The sequence below is a fragment of the Chrysochloris asiatica genome, unplaced genomic scaffold, assembly GCF_000296735.1.
Source record: "Chrysochloris asiatica unplaced genomic scaffold, ChrAsi1.0 scaffold00027, whole genome shotgun sequence".
Lineage (NCBI taxonomy): Eukaryota > Metazoa > Chordata > Mammalia > Afrosoricida > Chrysochloridae > Chrysochloris > Chrysochloris asiatica.
The window spans coordinates 23,266,706-23,272,241 of NW_006408545.1; the positions used below are offsets into that span (position 1 = coordinate 23,266,706).

Sequence of the window (5,536 nt, forward strand, 5' to 3'; positions counted from 1 at the left end):
GATAGTTACTTTCTAGGCAACATTTGAAAATTGGAGAAATTTCTATTCCTTTCACATGGAAGGGTGGCATACATCCTTATTTAGTGATGGAAAAGACAAACCTTATCAATTAGGCCTATCTTGCATGAAACATAAAGAAAAAATCCTTCATTTATCTTTAGAAATATGACCCACCAGATGACAATTTGTAATGCTGGATAGGGAAAGAAGAAGCAAATCAAACCAGAAAATAGAGGTTTTTGCATCCTGTCTGTGGCCAGTTAGGCCAGCTGCAACAGATTGCTTAGTAACTTCACTATTGATGCTGAAGCATTATGGTATTACACAGTAACTGCATGCTGACAATGTGGTAAGTCATCAGCATGAGTAAAATGAGTGCCCATATGCTGGTTGATAGCATACTAGTTCACAGTCTCAGACATACAACACTGATGCACACACACACACACACACACACGCACATAACACAAGCCGGTATATACCGGGAGTACTGCAAGTGCTGAATGATGCAGATAAACAGGAATTTGTACTGGTGCTTTGTAGGCATGAGGGAATGGAAAGTGAGATATTCATGTCAAATATTCAGATGAAGTGATCTTGGAAAGTTAGAAGAAATTTACAGCAGGGCACTGACCTGCAAATATTTCTGTTCTGGTTCCCCAAAATTGAAAAATTGGGTTTTGTTCTAGTTTTGCTTCATCAACCATGACTGAACTAATTTGAACATCTTTCTTTCTTTTTTTGAGAGTATAATGTATATTTATATGCAAAGTGCCAGTTTTATATACTAACTAATAAGTAAACTTGAAAGCAGTGAGTTTGACATCTTCCAACAGACTGGATCAAACTTGCTGGAGAGTCTCCATACTCTATAAAACCAAGATTGCTGCTGATACAGCTATAAGAAAGCCCTCTACAATTACCTCTTGCAAAACCAAACACTAGTGAGAGTTTTCATAAAAATCCAAGTAGGCTTTTTTGCCTTAAAATCTTCTCATTTTACGTGACACCACTAGCATTGTTAAGCAGGATTGGTTCTGAGGTAGCTACAGTTTCTAAGATGCCATTAACTAAGATTTATTCCTGTTTTGGGGTCAATCCATATTGCATGGCTAGTTGATAATTTAAAGTTGCTGATTTTTTTTTTTTTTTTGGTGGAAGTGGGATGAGAAGGCAAAACCAGTAAAAAAAAACAAACAAATAAAAGAGCACATCTTCATGTTTCAATTTAGAAGTCAGCATTCAAAGTAAAAGAATTCTCTGTAGGACCTGATATCATTCCCATTCTCTGATAGTCACATTCTCTCTTCTTAAAGAAGTCTTCCAATCCAGTGAAATATTCTCCATGAAGTCAAATGGATTTTCTACTTTGAACACTTTGTTAAAAGCCAGTTCCAAGGGAAGGAATCTTCACATCAAATATCAATGCTATCCCTTCTGTACACAGGGTAGATAGGGACAGACAACTTAGACACTGGTTATCTAAAATGAGGGGGTGATAAAGGCACAAAGGTGATAAAGGCTTGCAAGTTTCCAAGAGAGAGTTTAGTTTAAGAGTGTGTGAGGGAAGATGAGTTCCCACTGAATACTTTTCATCTTGTCTAGATGGGTCTGGTAAAAAGAGATGGAGTAAGATTCTTATGATTCAGTAGTGAGTAATCATTATCATGACTAATTGTGACTTTCACAATTGTGAAGGTAGAAGTTTTTGTAACAAAAACGGGGGAGTAGTTAATCTTACAGTCCAGAAGCAGAGGACCTTAGGATCATCAAGGGAGAAGAGCACAAGTGGAATGTGAGACCTTATCCAGAGAAGCAACAACACTAGAGATGGAAGCAGAGATGGGGACCTGGAGAGAGGGAACAGCTGAAGACTCTAGATTCATGGGAAGAGAGGAACTGAGACCTGTGGCCAAGAGGCAGACTTGCAGAATGTGCCCTTTGGTGGTGTAAATTATTATATATGCCTGAGTGTTTGGAAAAAAAAAAAAAGAGATAAAATGAATAGAGAGAAATATTGTTAACTGATGGTACATGGAGGGGATTATAATCATTGTAATGAAATAAGGTGTATGATTTGTTGAATGTAAAACTGATGATCTGCCCTGTAACCTTTCACTCAATCCACAATAAAAACTTAAAAAACCCCCAACAAAACCAGTTCCAGCATTAGTCTGTCTGCCATGAATTCAATGTACCACTTCATTCAAGTGCAATTCATTCTGATAAGCTTCACAGGCCCTAGCCTCAGTAAGGAACTCCTACCCTAATGGCATTCACAATGATTTCTTTTACTCTCTGCTCTGAAGGTTTGTGTAACAGGTGTTTAAACATTAGGCAGGCAAAGTCACATTGCAAACCCTCATCTCTGCTAATAAGTTCATTGGAAAATGTGAGACAGGCATTAATACTCACTTATTGAGCCAGGATGTTGATGAAAAAAGAACCAGAAAAGAAGATTCTTTCTACTGCTGCAAAGGCTACAACATGTTCCCCAGTCCAGCACAAGGCCCAGTTTGCCTTCTTTTTTCACAGAAGACATTGTTTCAATTGTATTGAAGAGAAATTCCCTTTCCTTCGAGTCTTTCATGTAAGTGTTAATAAGGAGACTGTATACTTTGGAACACTGGGCTTCTATAATCTGAACTTCATAGCTAAATCACCTCACCAAGTTTTCATTCACTATGCCATCACTTGCTGATACGAATTATATCTCTTCAGGCTTCAGAGCTTCTCAGTGCTGAATGTCCTTAGAAAGATTCACCTACTTAGCTGTCCAAAAAGAAGCCTCGGCTTTCTTGTACATCTGCCAAATATCATGGTATTCAATAGGAAAGATGACAAAGTGATGAGTTGACAAGTTGATGAAGATTTTTTTCCCGGCAATGCTTCATCCTCCATGGTGGAAGTAGGAGCTTTTGTGTTTGGCTCCTGGAGACTCATCCTCCTGGCCTTGCTTGCCAGAATGTTGGTACTACTGAGGTTTGGGGGGCGTGTTCTCCTTGTCCACCAGGCTAAGCCCTTTCATGGGAGAAAGCAGGAGCTTCTGGTGGTCAAAGGTGCCGAGCAGGATATGGACTGAGAACATGGTGGTAGCCTAGGAATTGGTGTAGAAGCAAGAAGAGATGGCAGAAAACCTCAGAACACAAGCTGAATCTATTTTCTACTTTTCAATCTCAAATTTGTAATATATAAATTGATGTTGGATCAATTTCATCTGAAGCAATATTGTTATCCAATCCCTTCCTTATATTGCAAATGATATTGCATTTTTATATTAACTCACATTTTTTTTCATCCCAAGATTTTGTAATAGTTTTGAAAATAGCAGTATTAAACTTGGATTTTCTTCAGTTTTTCCTATACTAGAATTCAAAGGATAAGCAATAATATTAAACATTAGGATGTATTTTATAGTCACAGGGTCACTATGAGTTGGAACCGACTCAACAACACTTAACAACAACATATGTATGGTGCTGTAGAATAAGCACTAGACTGCTAACCACAAGGTTGGCAGTTCAAACCTATCAGCTGATCCTCAGAAACTTTGTACAGGGTCACTAATGAATCAGAACCAACTCAATGGCACTAAGAACAACATAAACAGTAAAATCAACTCTTAGACTTTGCTAGCATTGTTATTGTTAGGTGTCTTACCATTGGTTTCAACTTCTAGTGACTCTATGCACAATAATATGAAACATTGCCTGGTCCTGGGTCATCCTCACAATTATTAGGTTTCAGCCCAGTGTTTTTAGCTTGTGTAAATCCATCTCACTGGGAGGGCATTCCTCTTTTTTGCTGACCCTCCACTTTACTGAGCATATTGTCTTACTCCAGAGACTGGTCCTTCCTGACAACATGTCCAAAGTACAAAGACTCATCATCCTTGCATCTGAGGAGCATTCTGGCTGTACTTTTTCTAACACAGATTTGTTTGTTCTCCTGGCAGTCCATGTATTTTCAATAGCTTCTCTAACAACATAACTCAAACACATCAATTCTTCTCTGTTCTTCATTATTCATTATCCAATTTTCATATGCATATGTAGTGATTGAAAATACCATAGTGTGGGTCAGATGCACATCAGTCCTCAAAGTGACATGTTTGCTCTTTAAAGAGATTTTTTGCAGTAGATTTTTCTAATGCAATAAATTGCTTGATTTTTTAGCTGCTGCTTCCATGAGTGTTGATTGTGGATCCAAGAAAGTCTTTGAAGCTTCAATCTTTTCTCTGTTTATCATGATGTTATTTATTGTGAGGGTTTTCATTACGTTGATTTGCAATGCATACTGAAGACTGTAATCTTTAATCTTCATCACTAAATATTTTAAGTTCTCTTTCTCTCCAGCAAGCAAGGATGTATCATCTGCATATCACAGGCTGTTAATGAGTCTTCCTCCAATCCTAATGTTACCTTCTTCTTCATATAAAATCCAGTTTTTTGAATTATTTGCTCAGCATACAGATTGAGTAAATGTAAGCGAAAGAATACAACCCTGGCATACACCTTTCCCACTCAGATACCACTAAGTATCCCCCTTAGTCTTTTAAATGGCTGTTTCTTGGTCTATGTATGGGCTCTTCACGAGCACAATCAATTAACTATTCTGAAATTCCCATTCTTTGCAATGCAATCCATAGCTTGATACAATCCACAGAGTCTAATGCCTTTACGTATTCAATACAGCACAAGCAAACCTCTTTCTGGTAATCTCTGCTATAAGTCAATATGCATCTGATGACAGCAATGATATCCCTAATTCCAAATTCTCTTCTGAATCCATCTTAAATTTCTGGTAGCTCCCTGTCGTTATACTGTTGTAACCATTTTAGAATTATCTTTAACAAAGATGTACTTGCCTGTGATATTACTAATATTACTCAATGCTTTCTAAATTCCATTGGACCACCTTTCTTTAGAATGGGTACAACTATGGATCTCTTCCAATTAGTTGGCTAAGTAGCAATGAGTGAGCACCTTCAGTGCTACATCAGTTTGTTGAAAGATTTCAGTTTGTATTCTGTCAATTCCTGGAGCCCTTTTTTTCACCAATGCCTTTAGTGCAGCATGCACCTCTTTCTTCAGAAGTCTTGGCTCTTTTTTTTTTTCCAAACCGGTTTTTTGTTTTGTTTTGAGTTTTTATTGTGAATTGAGTGATAGTTTACATGGGAGAACATCAGTTTGACACTCATCATTTCATTGCAATAATTACAATCTCCTCCGTGCATCATCATTCAGCAGTGTTTGTTTCTATTCTCTCTGTGTTTTTTTGGGGGGGGGGATATAAACAAAAACACACAGGAATATATAACAATTTAAACAACCAAAGTGTAGAGTCTGTAAGCCTGCCTCCTGGCCGCCAACACTCAGTCTTTCTCTTGCCATGAGTCTAGAGTCTTCAGCTACTCCCTCTTTCCATGTCCTCATCCCTGCCTCCATCTCTGGTGTCACTGCTTCTCTGGATACAGTCTCACATTCCGTTCATGCTCTTCTCCCTTGATGATTCTAGGGTCCTCTGTTCCTGGACT

General features: G+C 38.0%; 1 pseudogene; it reads right to left on the bottom strand.

Annotated features, from left to right (window-relative positions):
* Positions 1 to 1,228: 1,228 nt before the first annotated feature.
* Positions 1,229 to 3,939, bottom strand: LOC102817076 (annotated as a pseudogene).
* Positions 3,940 to 5,536: the final 1,597 nt, after the last annotated feature.